This window comes from Aotus nancymaae, unplaced genomic scaffold, assembly GCF_030222135.1.
Source record: "Aotus nancymaae isolate 86718 unplaced genomic scaffold, 86718_ANA_hifiasm-v0.15.2.pri h1tg000064l_0, whole genome shotgun sequence".
NCBI lineage: Eukaryota > Metazoa > Chordata > Mammalia > Primates > Aotidae > Aotus > Aotus nancymaae.
Genome location: NW_026988478.1, coordinates 1,261,763 through 1,279,912, shown reverse-complemented (window position 1 = coordinate 1,279,912; position 18,150 = coordinate 1,261,763). Strand labels below are relative to the sequence as shown.

The 18,150-nt window shown below is 35.8% G+C and overlaps 1 protein-coding gene across 8 annotated transcripts in view; it reads right to left on the bottom strand.

Moving 5' to 3' along the window:
• The window catches only part of ZFAND6 (zinc finger AN1-type containing 6), a 60,023-nt gene that overhangs the window by 29,642 nt on the left and 12,231 nt on the right, over positions 1–18,150 (bottom strand). For 2 of the 8 annotated variants that reach the window (XM_012466927.2, XM_012466923.3), the window contains exon 2: positions 2,912–3,074. The exons of 2 other annotated variants lie outside the window; for them this stretch is intronic. The gene's annotated coding sequence lies outside the window, so the exon portion shown is untranslated. Of the gene's footprint in view, positions 1–2,911; positions 3,075–16,652; positions 16,741–18,150 lie in introns of those variants that run through there. 4 more of the 8 variants (XM_012466922.3, XM_012466926.2, XM_012466928.2 and 1 more) reach the window with 4 other exon arrangements.

Sequence of the window (18,150 nt, the reverse complement as noted above, 5' to 3'; positions counted from 1 at the left end):
CTAACGCATATAGCAGACTGAGAACAGGAAGGCAGGGGAGTAAAGATTTTTTTTTTTTGGGATGGAGTCTCACCCCATTGCCCAGCCTGGAGTGCAATGGCATGATCTCAGCTCACTGCAACCTCCACCTCCTGAGTTCAAGCGATTCTCCTGCCTCAGCTTCCCAGCAGCTGGGATTACAGGCATGCATCACCATGCCCAGCTAATTTTTTGTATCTTTAGTGGAGATGGGGTTCCACCATGTTGGCCAAACTGGTCTTGAACAACTGACCTCATGATCTGCCCACCTCAGCCTCCCAAAGTGCTGGAATTACAGGTGTGACCCAGCCAGGAGTAAAGGTTTCTATTCTACTGTTCTGGAGATGTTACTCATGATACCTTATTTGAAAATACCCTACTTTGTGATGTTCAAATTCTTAATCCTAAAGCCTTAAAATCTGCTACTTCGAGCATTTATAATATGTTACCTAGTATTCCTCCTCCTCCTCTCAAAGAGTAAATGGGTTTAGTAATGATAATAAAATTTGCAAGCACTGATGATTCACTCAACCTCACAACATCCCATCAGGTAGCAAATTATTACTGTATCTATTTTACAGAATACACAACTGAGGCCCAGGAAGGTTTAAGTAATTTGCTCGGTATCACAGAGATGTTAGGAGGGACAGGTAGGATCTGAACTCAGGGAGCCAGACTCTATAGCCTGTGTACATAACCATGTTGCATGGCCTTACATGGCCCAGGAACTTCATTTTAATCATACTGCATTATACAACCATAAAAGAAGCTCAAATACATTTACAAATCTAAGCAAAACTAAATGACAGAATAGGGTACAGGATCAATGAGAAGCCTGTACTACTGTGGTAAGGTAAAGGGTAGAGCAAGGCAGAGGGAAAAAAGTAGAAGAGTTTGATATATGGTGTTCACATATTCCTACATGTACATTCTATCTGAGTAAAGTTAATTAGCTTCTGAAGCACTTTACCCCCTTGAGAGAAGAGTAATATAGAACAGAACACAGAGAATCATCTCAGAGAGATAAAAAGAAATTTGGGACCAATTTACTATCATACAATTTCCCGCAAACCCTCTATAGTAATAAAAGCAACTCTCTTTCCTATTACGTATTCTTTCTGCCTAATCTCATTTTAAAAATCAAAGTTTCATTAGTATGTTCCGAAGGCTTCTCTCACCTTGAATTTTCTTTACTTTTGATACTAATTAAAAAAGAGGAGGGAAGGGTGCTGAAGTACTGTACACAAAATAGCAGCACCAAACTAAAACTTTGCTTTACAAGGGAAATGCCAAATGGCTGTAAATTAAGAGTTAAATTTCGTATTACAGACCCACTGCACTAAAGTGAGGCTTGTCATCATTAAACAAGATTATAAATATTTCTTCTCTAGAACTATTAAAAGATTAGGAACTAGATAACCTCTGTAGATACACACAGTGCTACGTATCTATTGACCAATATAGAAAAGAAAATAATGGGCAAAGTGAAACCTTTGGGTTTTTCACTAGTTTTGAATGCGGCAACACGTATCTCTCCATTTCTGCCACGTATCCTTTGACTACTTTCATTAAGAATATCCATATTTGGCCAGGCATGGTGGCTCATACCTGTAATCCCAGCGTTTTGGGAGGCGGGAGGCCAAGCCAGGTGGATCATTTGAGGTCAGGAGTTTGAGACCAGCCTGGCCAACATGGTGAAATCCCGCCGTCTACTAAAAATACAAAAATAAGCCAGGCTTGATGGTACATGCCAGTAGTCCCAGCTACTCGGAAGGCTGAAATAGGAGAATTACTTGAACCTGGGAGGCGAAGGTTGCAGTGAGCCGAAATTGTGCCACTGCACTCCAGCCTAGGTGACAGAGTGAGACTCCATCTCAAAAAAAAAAAAAAAAATCCATATTCAATGTGTATTCTTTACATGTCTTCTAAATGTTTTCTCATTCACTGATTCCATTTTTATTTTCCTTCAGTCAACACATTTGTGTTATGAAACAGAAAGTAATTTCATTTTAGTGCAACTACACTATGTAACATTCCCTCTACTCCATGCCTCAGTGAACAGTTAACAAGATTTTATAAGTCTCCGTCTACATGCTCATCATTTTGCTCAATACAATGCTCTATAATTTAATCACTCCATCTGTACAAACAATGCATTCTTCTAAAGAGAGAGAAAAAACATCCAATTAAGAATCTCACTCCTAAATCCATAAAGAAAAAGTGAGGGGAGGAGGGTAGAAAAAAAACAAGCACCACCCTGCCATGGATTCTTAAGATGATAACTAAAAGGAGAATTTTTTTCTTCGACAGAGTTTTCAGTTAGTCAAAGTACTTTAACAAATAAAATTGGCAAATTTTAAAAACTTTCAATTGCATTTAGGGAACAAGGGTGCTTGTGTTTTGATATACGCTTTGATTAAATAAAGCTATTTTTAAAAATATTAACTTTTAAAATTATAATTTATTTCCCAAGGCAATTTTCTATATTAATATCAAACACCATAATCCCAAGTAATTTTTTTTTAGGCTTGTCTGGTCAAAATATTAACTTTAAATGGCTGAAATCAACTGCAAAACACACAGCAATCTAAAGAATTACAATCATTTGCTTCACAATAACAAAATTAGTAATGCAGATTCCAATGCTTAGAATAATTCTGAAAAAAGACAAGTGACCACTAATAACATTAGTTATAAATGTTATTACACAAAATATATTAATGAAAATCTACCACCCACTCCACCCTCAGTATCCTACCCACCAGAAAAAAATACACCCTAAAAATATCTCATCATGATGACTTAGTGTATCTTCAAGCATTTTAAATTTAAAAAAAAAAGTTAAGTTACTATGTCCAATTACATAGGGTTACAGGCTTAAGTCTCTACTCACACAGTTGAGGTTGATGAGCAAACAGCTGTCCTGTATCTTGAGACAGACATTAGCTTTCTGCCTTCCCTATCCTCATAAGCAGCTACTTAAAAGTTTTGAGTTTTATGCAAGAAAACATTTTAAAGCCTTCAGTGTTTTACTGCAGCAGACTTCAGATTCATTCCTGTAACACATTTAACATGAAACAGAGTTGAGACATATAAAATTTATGCACATTTTAATCAACTAAAATTTTAAGGAGTGCTTTCACTATTATAGCTAGGTAAATAAGGGTTGTTAAAGAAAAACTGAAAAATAAAAACATTCCAATTGGTATTTGACACTCATGTAACAATATGCATATAGCTAACCCATAGATTTTCTATACCTGGCCACAAACTAGGTGAGTAAGGATTACTTTATACAATCAATTTATCCAAAGTAAGCAAAAGTAGGTATTTTTCTGTTTTCCTTAAGTCTAGCCAATTTATTTATCAGCTACCAACTAAAAGAACACTTTTACAGAGTTGGTGGAGTGCCTTTAGTCCCAAGTATAACCATGTCATACCACCTGATTAGGGAGAATGAGATCCTTAGTCCTACTGGGACAGCAGGAGGAGCCATGTTACTGATATTTTCTGTGGTTTATAGCACATACTTGACAGATTCAAATTTCTACAGTACCATTATTGCTACAGGTTAAATCAAGTATTAGAAGTCTTGCCTAGAAAATAAAACCTCGTTCACATTTAAAAAACAAATTTATCCTCCTAAACTGAACTTTCAAAATACCAAAAATACAGAAGGTCTGTAGATTAGGAACTAACTACAATTAAAAGATAAAAAATATTTATTTCTCCTTCCCATTAGCAAATATGTACTACGCAGGGAGTCAAATGACAATTTGCACTACAGAAATAAAGATTTTAATTTAAAAGATTTAAATTTTTTTTCTTTGAGACAGAATTTCATTCTTGTTGCCCAGGCTGGAGTGCAATGGCGCGATCTCTGTTCACTGCAACCTCTGCCTCCCGGGTTCAACCAACTCTCCTGCCTCAGCCTCCGGAGTAGCTGGCACTATAAGTACCTACCCCCACGCCTGGCTAATTTTTGTATTTTTAGTAGAGACAGGGTTTCATTACGTTGGCAGGGCTGGTCTCGAACTCCTGATCTCAGGTGATCCTCCTACCTCAGCCTCCCAAAGTGCTGGGATTACAGGCATGAGCCACCGCACCGGGCCAAAAGATTCAATTTTTTTTTAAAATTTATATTCCTAGATAAAAATGAAGTGCCATTTAAAAATCTGACACATGCCAGGTGTGGTGGCTCACTCCTGTAATCCCAGCACTTTGGAAGGCTGAGGCGGCCGGATCACCTGAGGTTGGGAGTTCAAGGCCAGCCTGGCCAACACGGAGAAACCCCATCTCTACTAAAAATACAAAATCAGCCGGGCATAGTGGTATATGCTTTTAATCCCAGCTACTCGGGGGGCTGTGGCAAAAGAATCGCTTGAACCTGGAAGGCGGAGGTTGCGGTGAGCCAAGATTGTGCCATTGCACTCCATCCTGGGCAACAAGAGCAAAACTCCATCTCAAAAAAAAAAAAAAAAAAAAAAGACACATATTATTCTTCAGAGTTTTACTGCTCATTTCCTTATCCAATCTAATTTTAAGATAATAATCTAACACCAGCTGGGCACAGTGGCTCACGCCTGTAATTCCAGCACTTTGGGAGGCCGAGGCGGGCAGATCACCTGAGGTCAGGAGTTTGAGACCAGCCTGGCCAACATGGCGAAACCTACTAAAAACACAAAAATTAGCCAAGCATGCTGGTGTGCGCCTGTAATCCCAGCTACTAGGGGGACTGAGGCAGGAGGATCGCTTGAACCTGGAGGTGGAGGTTGCAATGAGCCGAGATCATGCCACTGCACTCCAGCCTAGGCAACATATTAAGACTCCATTTCCAAAAAAAAAAAAAAAAAACTAACACTATTATTATACATAAACTTTAAAATATAATAGCACCAGATATTCGTGTATCTGCTATATGCTAATACTGAGATAGACTTTAGGTTTAGATGTTTCAATGCATTTCCTATTCACCTGCACTTTTTAATACAACTATAAGTAAACTTCAGCCAAAATATGTACACTTTATTTAAAACGTCCTAGAATACTGAGATAACTACTTTTCCCCTATACAAACACTGGCCTAATATGTATACTGGTCTCAATTTCCATCATAAATTTTAGAAAAAACTTAAAGATTTCATGAACATAGCATTGTACTGTTTATATTAGCCACATAATTCAAAAACACCATGAGAAAGAGCAACCAAACACTCCCAATTTCATAGACTAATTTTAAAACTATTTAATCCTGAGATATTTAACATTTGTTATGCTATAAAAAATGACTTGATGTTTTAGGGTTTATTCAAAATAACTCAACTGTTTCTGCAGAATTTACTTATACTGTAAATATTTTTAAAATATTTCAAAATCTCCTAAGAGTTTTATGAAAGGTATTCTATCATTACAAGTTAAAATATTTCTCCAAGAGTTCAACTTTGCTTCAGTAGAACTGATTAAAACTTTCTGATTTCACCACAGGCTTAAATGAGTTTGCAGTACAATACAACTGCTAAAACATAAACTGTACCCATCTTGGGCTATAAAACAGAAGCATGCTTTCTGTATAATAATAATTAACAATTTTATAGGTGTTTATGATGTAACAGACATCAATGAGAGTTTTACACGCACACTTAATCCTCATTCCATCCTTAAAAGTCAGGTGCTACTATTACCAACTCTTTACAGATAATAAAACAGGTTTGGAGATGCTGGGAACTTGTTCAAGATTACAAAGTTAGTTAAGTGGCAGAGCTAGGGCCCATATTAAGTGTGATATTGATGAATGAGTGTTATCAGAAAACCAACATGATGGTTATAAATTCAGGAAGGCTGGCCAGGAACGGTGGCTCATGCCTGTAATCCTAGCACTCTGGGAGGCTGAGGTGGGTGGATCACGAGGTCAGGAGATTGAGACCATCCTGGCTAACACAGTGAAACCCTGTCTCTACTAAAAATACAGAAAATTAGCCGGGCATGGTGGCACATGCCTGTAGTCCCAACTACTCGGGAGGCTGAGAGGCAGGAGAATCGCTTGAACCTGGGAGGCGGATGTTGCAGTGAGCCAAGATCCTGCCACTGCTCTCTAATCTGGGCGACAGAGTGAGCTCCGTCTTAAAAAAAAAAAAAAAAAAAAATCAGGAAAGCTATCTCTTACAAGAAGTGACTATGAAATTGAAGCAAGTAACCTACTGAAAAGACAAAAAAGAACACATTTTGAAGGGCAGTTAGAGACAAAAAAGCAGGCTCATCTCATGTAGTACAGAGTACAGAACTTGAAATAGTGTATAAAAGTCTCAGGAGACATTCTTGTTCAACACAAAGCACTTTATAATGCTAAGGAATCCAACAGCTCAAAGAAATTCCTACTATAGTACTGAGCTGGTGCAATTAAATAACTAAACCTGGTTAAATATCTAAACCCAATTAAATATCTGAATTATTACCATCATAGTAATAACTTGATTCAGACAAAGTTACCAAAGAATGTTAAAGCTCTTTGTGAATGAACGTTTGATGAGAACTGGTATATATTGAGTCTAATAGTATCTCCCCACAAATTATGATTACAGAAGGAAAAATACGAACTTAAGTAGAGGAACCTAGCAGGTATCACATTAACCTAAAGATCTAAGTAAGTATCACTGATTAGGGAACAAGTGGACATGTGCCTCCTAATGTGATGCGCTGAAAAACACATGACAGTTGTAATATTCCTGCCAAAACTACATATCCTAAATTTTATCCCGAGGACACATCCAATATGCTTGAATTGAGGGAGATTCTACAAATAAATGGTCTGTCACTCTCTTCAAAAATGTCAATGTCACTAAAAACAAAGAAAACCTTAAGAAATATTCCTGATTAAAAAAGAATGAAGAGATGTGGCAACTAAATGCAATGCATGATTATGGTTTGGATTTGGGACAGGAAAATAAAAAAATTATTAAAAGAACATTATTGGGCTCACATCTGTAATTCCAGCACTTTGGGAGGCCAAGGTGGGTGGATCACCTGAGGTCAGGAGTTCAAGACCAGCCTCGCCAACATGGTAAAACCCCATCTCTACTAAAAACACAAAAATGAGCCGGGCATGGTGGCTGGTCTTGTAATCCCAGCTGCTCAGGAGGCTAAGCCCAGAGAATCACCCGAACCTGGGAGGCAGAGGTTGCAGTGACCCAAGATTGCACCAGGCTAGACAACAAGAACAAAACCCCATCTCACCAAAAAAAAAAAGAACATTATTGGGAAAACTAGTAAAATCTGAATGTGGGACTGTGTATTAAGATAATTGTGTATTTCCTTAATTTAGTAACTGTAATGTAGTTATACAAGAGAATGTCCTTGTTCTTAGAAACTATACATTGAAGTATTACATGGCAAAGGAACATAATGTATGCAACTTAATCTCAAAAGATTCAGAAAAAAATATGACAGAGAATGAATAAATAAATAGCACAAAATGTTAACAATGGGTTAATCTTGCTAAGAGGTCTGGGGACTAGTTCCATGGAAGACAATTTTTCCATGGGTCGGGAGGCAGGCGGGATGATTTCAGGATGAAACTGTTCCACCTCAGATCATCAGGCCTTAGATAAAGGAGTGTGTAACTTAGATCCCTCACATGCGAAGTTCTCAAGAGGGTTTGCACTCCTATGAGAATCCAATGTTGCTGATGTGACAGGAGGCAGAGCCCAAGCAGTAACGCCTGCTCCCATGCGCTCACCTCCTGCTGTGCAGCCAGGTTTCTAACAGGCCACAGACTAGTACCAGGACTAGTCCAGTTGGCAGCCGAAGGGTTGGGATAGGATTTATGTGTATTATATTTTAACTTTCTATAAATTTGAATTATTTGAAAATAAAATCTGGTAAATATTTAAACCTGATGTTCCAAGGATTCTAAATACGTAAAAAAACCAAATTCCTTATCTTGTCTCCACACACACAAGCTCCAATCCAATAGCAGTCTAAACTGATTTATGATGATCTATTAAATGAGCTATAATAGTGCTCCAGTTTAAAACACCAAATATAAGTGCCAAATGACATGTACCAATTCCACCAATGATAAGGCATGACTCACAGAAGGCAGTCAGGTGAATGTCTGCCTTCTCCCAATCTTGTTATTCTACTGCACCCTTCCCAAAACTACACTGGAACTAAAGAACAGAGAGACAAGACTTCTCCAATAAAGTACTGCTATTCTTCCATTGAAAAGACAGTAGTAAGTGTGTCTCCTTGCTAAAAACCCCAAATTATTTTCTTTCTTTTTTTTTTTAAATTAAGTTTCGCTCTTGTTGTCCAGGCTGGAGTGCAATGGCGTGATCTCAGCTCACTGCAACCTAAAATAATTTTGTATTTTTAGCAGAGACGGGGTTTTACCATATTGGTCAGGCTGGTCTCGAACTCCTGACCTCAGGTGATTCGCCTGCCTTGGCCTCCCAAAGTGCTAGGATTACAGGCGCGAGCTATCGCGCCTAGCCCAAATTAAGTTATTTTCTGATTATGCCAGGTAGCAAAACAGAACTGAACCAAAAGCAATCAATAACATATATGGAAAATATTTTTTAAAACCTCTCACTCTAAACAAAACTCTAATGCCAATTAAAAGCTGGCAAAGTACATTACATATTCACTACAGAGCACCCAGCAAAAACTCCTGACAAATCTTCAAGGAATGTCTCAGATTTTACTTTTTCTAATTTTCTTATTATCTTAGCTTATAGTTCTCCCCACTTGAACTTCTACAGCAATCATCTGTAACAAAACACAATTTGGCACTCAGTAAATATATGATCCTGACAAACTGGATTAAGTCTGGCTCAAGGCTGCCTCCATCCATATTTTAGGTTGGCCCAAAGTTTCTCCCTACATAATGAACTATAAAGGTAACTTGATGTGTAAGCAGACTGTAACCTACTCATGTAACAAGTAGCTAAGTCTCAGCCAATCACAGTAGCCAAGTTTCAGCCAAATCATAGGTGGCCAACTGTTCAAACTCTGTTCAGATATGGCAAAGGCTGAGCTATAACCAAACCAGCTGTTACTGTATCTCATTTCCCTTTGCTGTATGTCACTTTCCTTTTTCTGACCATAAATGTTATATGATAATGTGGTACTCTGGAGCTCTTCTGAACTGTTCTGATTCTGGGAACTCCTTGGTTCCAGAATCGCCTTTTGCTCAATTAAGTTCCATTAAATTTGTCTAAAGTCTTTAACACTGACTTACCAGATAGGAAATACTTATATTCCCTAATTTTATCAAAAAGTATTTGAGTTTCCTCCAGAAAAGGACCATTTTACAGTACTCTGCAAACTCATCTGACTATGTAACTACTCTGACTACCTGACTAGGCTCTATGAACACAACTCAATAAAAATTTGTTATTAAAATAATTATTTTTGGCAATCAATGTTACCTTTTCAGTGTAGGTTTTCATTTTAAACAGTCTGCAAAGCATAAATTTTTCTATGAAAAATAAATGTATTTTATAAAGCCCCACAGGTACTGAGATTTAGTATTGAGAGAAAAGATACTCTTACAGTAGCCCCCCTTTATCCACTGATAGAGTTTGTATATTTGTCCCCACCCAAATCTCATGGGGAACTCCCCAGTATTGGAGGTGGAGCCTGATGGGAGGTGCTGGATCATGGGGATGGAGGAGTTCTTGTGAATGGCTTAACACCATCCCCTTGGAGCTGTCCTTGCAATAGTGAGTTTTCACAAGATCTGGTTGTTTAAAAGTGTGTGGCACCTCCCCCACCCCACTCTCTCTTTAGCTCCTGGCTTTTGTCATGTAATGTGCCAGTACCCTCTTTGCCTTCCACAGTGATTGTAAGCTTCCTGAGGTATGATCAGAAGCTGAGCAGGTACCTGGTGCCATGCTTCCTACACAGCCTACAGAACCATGAGCCAATTAAACCTCTTTTCTTTATATTCAGTCTCAGGTATTTCTTTATTGTAATGCAAGAATGACCTAATACATCCACGATTTCACTGTCAGCTGTTTCAGTTACCTGAGATCAACCTGAAAATAGGGGTGAGCCACGGCACCTGGCACAATTATCTACACAATTTAAGAAAAATAGTTGTGTAGGCTGGGTGTGGTACCTCACGCCTGTAATCCTAGCACTTTGGGAGGCTGAGGCGGGTGGATCACCTGAGGTCAGGAGGCTGAGACCAGCCTGGCCAACACTGTGAAGCCCCGTCTCTACAAAAATGCAAAAATTAGCCGGGCATGACAGTGGGTGCCTGTAATCCCAGCTACTTGGGAGGCTGAAGCAGAAGAATCGCTTGAACCTGGGAGGCGGAGATTGCAGTGAGCCAAGATTGCACCACTACACTCCAGCCTGGGCAGCTGAGGGAGACTCTGTCCCCCCCAAAAAAAAAAAAAAAAAAAAAAAAAGGTTGTATTTCTATTTCTCAAAGCTAAGTAAAACATTCTTTTCAAATTATGTATCATATAAATCTATTGTAACATTCAAAATCTATTAAATAAGTCATTATTTTACATTTTTATTATTTAATATGTACCAAAAGAACAGCAAAAGAAAGAACACAGTAAACGGATCTACAGAATAGGAGAAAATATTCACTAACTATGTATCTGACAAAGGTCTAATATCCAGAATCTAAAAAACAATTAAACAAGCAAGAAACAAATAAACCCATTAAAAAATGAGCAAAGGACATGAACAGATACTTCTCAAAAGAAGACATAAATACAGCCAACAAATACATAAAAAAATGCTCAACATCACCACCACTAATCATTAGAGAAATGCAAATCAAAATCACAATATCATCTTACACCAGTCAGAATGGCTATTACTAAAAAAAAAAAAAAAATGACATGTTGGAGAGGTTTCAGAGAAAATTAAACGCTTATACACTGTTGGTGTTCAGCCACTGTGGAAAGCAGTTTGGAGATTTCTCAAAGAATGTAAAACACAACTGCCATTAGACCCAGCAATCCCATTACTGGGTATATACATACCCAAAGAAAAATAAATCATTCTACCAAAAAGACGTGTGCACTCATATGTCCTTGACAGCACAATTCGTAATAACAAAGACACAGAATCAATCTAGGTGCCCATCAACAGTGGACTAGATAAAGAAAATGTGGTACACACATTACAGGATACTATGCAGCCATAAAAAAGAACAAAATCATGTTCTTTGTAGCAACATGGATGGAACTGGAGGCCATTATCCTAAGTGAATTAATGCAGGAATAGAAAACCAAATACCATGTTTTCACTTATACATGGGAGCTGAGCACTAAGTACACAAGGACATAAAGATGGGCACAACAAACACTAGAGACTATTAGAGAGAGGGGCTGGGGAGGGATGAGTGTTGAAAAACTATTAATACCTATCAGGTACTATGTTCACTGAGTGATGGGATCGTTCGTACAGCAAACCACAGTGACGTGCAATTTATCCATGTAACAAACTTAGATACCCTCTGTATCTAAAATAAAAGTTGAAAAGACAAAACATAGCAAAAGACTATTTTTGATAGTAAATAATGCCACATTAAGTTTTGAGAGTAGTATGGCACTTCCTGCCTCTAAAAAAATTGTAATTAGAAAAAAAAAACACTCCTGTTCTTATAATGGGTAATTTATGGATTTTTACGCTTATAATTACCTTTAATTCCCAACTATAGTTAAGAATTCAATCCCTTCAAAGAAACAAATATTGGTAATATTTACCTATATTTCAAAAGTTCCATCAATTTGATCTTTTTCCTTTACTACCAAGTTGCTTTCAAAGCTATGAATGGAAAGGCCTTTTCTGGTCCAATAGAGTTCCTTTTGGTTTAAAATATGTTAGAGGGGGAATGGCACAGAGGATAAAGAGAAAATATTTTAAATGAAAATGATTCCAAATCAACTATTTTTCAGTTTATGTCAATTTTATGTGTAAGTAATGTTGGCTGCAGTATTTAACTTTTCTGATGATATAATATTTGATGTAAAAGAATGTATGTAGCCTCTCTACCCTATCTAGAAGTTACTCAGTAGAAGTTATTTGACTTTTGTTCACAGGTAGATGCTTTATACACCTGGATGCAGAATGAGCACAAGGTCCAGGCCAATAGCTATTTAAGGAGTTAGCATTTCAAACAGCTTAAAGTACTTCTGCACTTCGCCTAATCTTCCTACTACACAGTGGTGGTTTCAAGCTTTCAAAAGCTTTGAAATTCAAAACTACATGCATAAGGAAAACTACCTTTACTTTGTGTCTGATTCTTTTATCTTCTTACATTCTGGGGATGCTAAAGTGTTTTATATCCCTTTTCAAAGTCGTCCAAAAAAGTGTCAGAAATACTTTTTTTTTTTTTTTTTTTAATGTTTGTTTCCCTTAAAGCATTTTTAGACAGGCAGCAAGTTTTGAGTATGCCTTAGAGGAAGGAACTGCAAATAGCTGGTTAAAGAGGAAGGAATAGAGAAGTAAGCTCAGGAAAGCACACAGTTCAGTGCTTAAAAGAAAGAACTTCTGGTAAGGAGACCTCAGACAAATTAGCTAGCCTTTCTAAACTGACTTACTTGGTTCAATGAGAGTAATAATACTTAGTTCTTAAAGTTGTGTGGGGACTGAGAGAATGTTTAGCACAGAATTAGCTGGTGTTATTCTTCACTCTAGCTAGTATTCACTAATGAGTATGAAGCAGAGAAAAACAGATATGACTGCATAGTAAAGAATGCAAAATATAGAGCCCAAAATGTAAGTGAAGATCAATTAGGGAGTTGTTTAGTCATCTAAGTAACAAAGTATACTGTGGCCTTATGCTAACATATGAAAAAAAAAGGAAATGGATTCTAGAGACACTGAATTTAAAATTTATAGGCTAACTGTGGCTAACTGGTGATGAAGGAGAAGAATCAGAATGACACTCAGGTTCTGGCTTGGATGGCAGTATCATCCATTTACTGTGACTTTTGGTGAGCTGGATAAATATGGGTCTTGAGAGCGAAAGAAAAATTTTTTGGTTTTAGATACAGATGTTGGAGCCATTAATATGTATCGTATGTTAATTAAAAGATACGGGACTGGAGATTATCAAAGGAGAGGTCTCGAATGAATTAAGAACAAAATCCCATGAGCCTCTATTACTTAATGCTTGTAAAGAAGAAAACTTTGCAAAGACACAGAGATCACTAATGAGGAAAGCACAGACAGTATTATGAAACTGATGAGAAGAATTTCAAGAAGGAAAAGTAGTCAATGGCACTAAATGTTGCTGAGAAATCAAGTACTCACAAAAATCCATTGGCAGCAGATGACAAAGAGTATTTATACTGGGGAGGGAAAAAAGGTATAAACAGAATAGACGGATCTGCTCTCTTCTACCAAAGTGCTGCTAACCACAAAACTGTTTCGAGTTCATTTTTTCCAATGGCATACAAACACAGAAAATCAGATTTAGTCAAACAAGTTCATAGACACATCAGTTCAAAAATTAGCATCAATAGGTTTCAACAAATATGGCTCTACGTTATTTCAAGTTTTATCAACTTACTGTCCATTAAATTTTTTCCTCATATTACTCAGAGGAAAAAAAATCACTACATTCCTTTGAATGGCAACAGAGACTTTGAATGCATGGTTTTATCTCCAATGTAAGGGAGTAAAACGCAACCATCACTATTCACATCTTGTCCCAAATACGTAAAAGTTTTCTTCTCCTTGTAGAAAACTAGTTTCTACTCTCCCTAGGAAGCCAACGTACTAAGAAGGTATTCCCTAAATCTGTCCATCTAAGATCGGTAAATATTTGAACCTGATGTTCCAAGGATTCTAAATACTTAAAAGAACCAGAGTTACAGTTAGAGAAACCACTAAAAGAACATCAATTTCTTTACCTTGGGGTACCCGGTAAAATTATAATCAATAGTTAAACTTGAAATAACTTTCACTAAAGTATTTACAATTATCTTTATCTCTATTTGGTAGCAATAACATTAAATTTTATTAAGAAGACAAATTACATGTTGTCAATTACCAGTAAGAGAAATACTTGTGATATAAATATGGAAAATTTTAAATTTCTCTCTTCTATCCCAAATGTTCCAGACACCAAAGCATCTGGGGGAAAAAAAAATCAAACCAGAAAAATAAATAGACATTAAAAAAATACTTTCCTCTGAAACAAACACAAATGACACAAATGACCAACATATCAGCATTAGCTCTGAAAGTCAGATACTAAATTATCAGTTAATTGAAATAAATGCTGACAGAAAAAAAGTTAAATTATTTAAATTGCAAAATAAGCTAGATTATTTAACTCAAGACCATACATGCAAAACTACTGTTTGCATCAGTGAGTTATAGCTCAGCCCACGGCTTATCATTACTCCCCATTTGTAAGAAAAATCAGGATCGTGTTAGAATTGTCTTAACACACCTTAAGTTTATTCTGGACAGTTACTCAACTAGTTTATAAGCCAGTTAACATCTATTCTATTTAACAGACGAGTTATTAAGAGTATACATAATCCGTGGTCACTGCCAAAAGGATGCTCTTAAAGACAAATAGAAACAACGTGTGTCTAGCACCACTCTATGTGTGTAAAGTTAGTTTATCCTTAACTGAAACCTATAAAATACTGGAAAGATGCTGACATACCATTTCAAAACCTGCAATTATACATAAAAGTTCTCTGTTTCCAAAGTGTATTTTTAAAAACTCAAAATTAAGATATGCACGAATAATGACAAAGGTTATTCATACACGTTAACTGGCACCAATCCAGTCTTCTAATGCTAACTGGCACTACTCCAGTCCCCTCCTAAAAATGTTTCTGATATATTTTCTTGGAAGAAAATATTTCTTCTGGTATGTGCTTATAACGGAAGAAAAAGGAAAGCCAGCCTGAATAACAAAGCCAGTGTACAACACTAAGCCCCATACATACTGACAGCAATACATAAAATAAGTAAATAAAATATCTAACAGAGAATTAAGTGGGTAAAAGTTTTTCCAATTTCCTTCAGCTGATTTTAACATCCAAAAAAGTGGATTTATATCCATCTACATCTTGGAAAACGGTGTTGAAAATAGACTTTTAGGCAAAAACTAATATAAGTCAGAGAGCTCCATAGGCACACTTTAACAGAACATTTAAGGAGCTACACATTAGAAAAACTTTGGAGCACATCCTGCTGGTGTCGATATAAACTGGTATAACTTTTCAGAAAAACAATTTGGCCAGTGAAGTGTTCATATCCTTTGATCTAGGTAAGCCCACTCCAGGGGATATTTCCAAAAGAAATCTTTTTTAAAAAGAAAAATATTTTACAGCTACACACAGAAATGTGTTCAATGCAATACTATTTAAAATGATGAAAAATTAGCAACAACCTAGAAGTAGACAAGTCAAAAGATTAGGTTAATTACGGTCACATCAACTGAAGAGAATTACAGTTACTGCAATGAAAACAATTTCAACAGATAGTTAAGTGAAAAAAACATAAAACTGCACAAATTCTTAATTATTGGAAAAATGCAAGAATATGGTAAGATAGAGAAGGGAACAGGAAAAAAATGAGATGACCAAACAATGATTTTCTGGTGGGTAGATAGGTAACTTTTCTTGATTTCATTATTATTACAGTATTGTTTAAGCAACAGATATAGCAGAAAAGCATTAACTTAAAAACCTTTTCATGATTCAGAACAAGCAGCATAGCAAGTACAATGGCTCAAAACGCTTAGCTGGCATTTGGTCTGATTATTGCAATGATTATTGCAATTTATACCTCAATTTATATGAGAACAAACAGCAACAATATAAAGAAAACAGTCTCTAAAAAATGTTCTGGTACTGAAATACACTACAATTATTTCATAAATAAGAAATGTAAACAGAATCAGATACTTTAAAATAAGTTTTAGTAGCCTAACCAATAGCTTTTAAAAATATAAATCTTTTCATTTCCTGTTTCAAAATGTTAATTACTTATCTCCACCTTTGAAATGTTAATTACTTATCTCCACCTTTGAAAGAAATGAATAGTTTGAATGAAGAAAGCAGTTTTACTTTGTTCATAATATGAATCAATGGCCTTTTTAAAAACAAAGCTAAAATTATGAGCCTATTAAAATGTCAACATATTGTTAAATTAAAATATACTGAAATTAAAAGGGGGGGGTGTGCAGAGGTTAAAAATTAAACAGTTGGCATTTCAATTGATTTTAAAAGACTGATTTAAGCCTATCACATTTATCTTTCAGCAACTTAACATTTTAAGTTTAAGGAAAATGACATATCAAATGAACCTCCTCAGTATGTCATTTATAAAAACTGACAATCGACTGTTCGAACAACCAATCCAAAGAAAACCCTGTTATTGGAGATGATTTTGATTCTAAGATTTTTTTAATGACACTCATATTCTGAACTAAAAATGATAGGAGAAAGTCAAGTTTGATTCTCTATGAACACCTATTTCCTGTCCAAACAGCCCTTTTGTTCTGCTTCCCTGCTTAATTTTAGTGTTCAATTTGCGTCAGAAAATAAAAACAATGACAAAACGTAGCACACATAGAATCACAAAGGAGCAAAATTATAAAATAAAGGATCATAAAAAGATTAGAACAAAAATCCTACCAACAAAACCTCCACAATTTTCTGTTTGCTTCACCTCAGATTAACTTCACTTGAAGCTGTACTCCAAAGCAACCAAACCTGAATACCAAGCTCCACCCTCTCCAATTCTAGTGGCTGAAGAGTAAAATCTCCTCCCTGTTAGTGAAACTGATAATTGTGATTGGATACGGCTAATATCCATTATTTTAAAGAACTTTTCCTTGCTAGCAGGTTAGGTTAGATACACTAAAACCCCCTGGATAAGCTGGTTTCTTAAAGAAACAGTAGGAAAGGTTTCAGTTTTCCCATCATATACTGTTGCTTACCCTTGTCTAGGTGAAAAATAAACTAAGTGACATAAATGAAAATCTCACAGAAGCAGTTTTAATTTGAAGTTCAGTGACCAACTGTTTAAAATACAATGCTTTTAGCCTAAATTATTTGATTATTTTTACGGAGCAATGAAGGTGAAGTTATGCTTTAAAGACAGATTATTTTTAATAAGAGTTCACACTTTATCTTAAAATTTTAAAACGGCAACAGAAAATCCATTACAATATGTTGCTAAGAGGAAACAAACCAGTATTTTTTCTAAGACTTAAAGAGAAAACTAAAGCTTAAGTGAAAATATACAGCACTAAAATACTGAAAGCAAAAGATTCATTTCTAAGATGTCTATCAAATTCACTGACATTTATGTTCTCGGTATCACAACAGAGTAGAAATTTCAGTAACATCAAAGATTGATATTTCTACTTAAAACTGAAGAAAAAACTGGGCAGAAATATTATTATTACATTTAACAGATTTGATATGTGAGTATTTTACCAAGGTTAATGCTTAACCATTTGCAAACAGAGATCTAAAAGGAAAAGGCACTTGTTCTAATGACAGATCAGGTATAAAACTTAGAAAAGTTTAAGTCTTTTTCATCTTTTTTTTTCAGTATGGAAACTACTTTGCACTCTATTACTTCAAAGTGGCATGGGCACCCTAAAGTGAAGGGTATATTCCTCTTAAACTACTCACTAAGCTACATTAATATTTTTACTACAGAGATCCTAAAGGGACACTATTTAGGAACTCCGATTTTTAAGCAAAAAAGACCTACTGTCACTTTATACATACCAAGTTTGCTATTTTTATACTCTTAAGCTTATACATTTTAATTAGAATTGCTTATGTTTTAGTAGCTTGTCCCATCAAACATTACTCTGACATTAATCATCATCTGATTAATTCAAAGGCATTTAATGTGTAGTTTACTGTGTAAGTATAATTTTTACCTCTACCAAAAATCCTGTGATTCATAAACACAAAATTAAAGCATATTAGAGTGGCTTCTCCTTTAACTATGTTTTCAATGTTCAGTTTGCATCAGAAAACAAAAACAATGACAAAACATTTAAACATTTTAAATTTAAAGTTTTCAATATTCAAAATCTTGCAACTATTTTTTCTCAGAGAAAATTCACGTATTAGAACATAAAGCCAACAAAATTGCTTTGACTACAAAGGC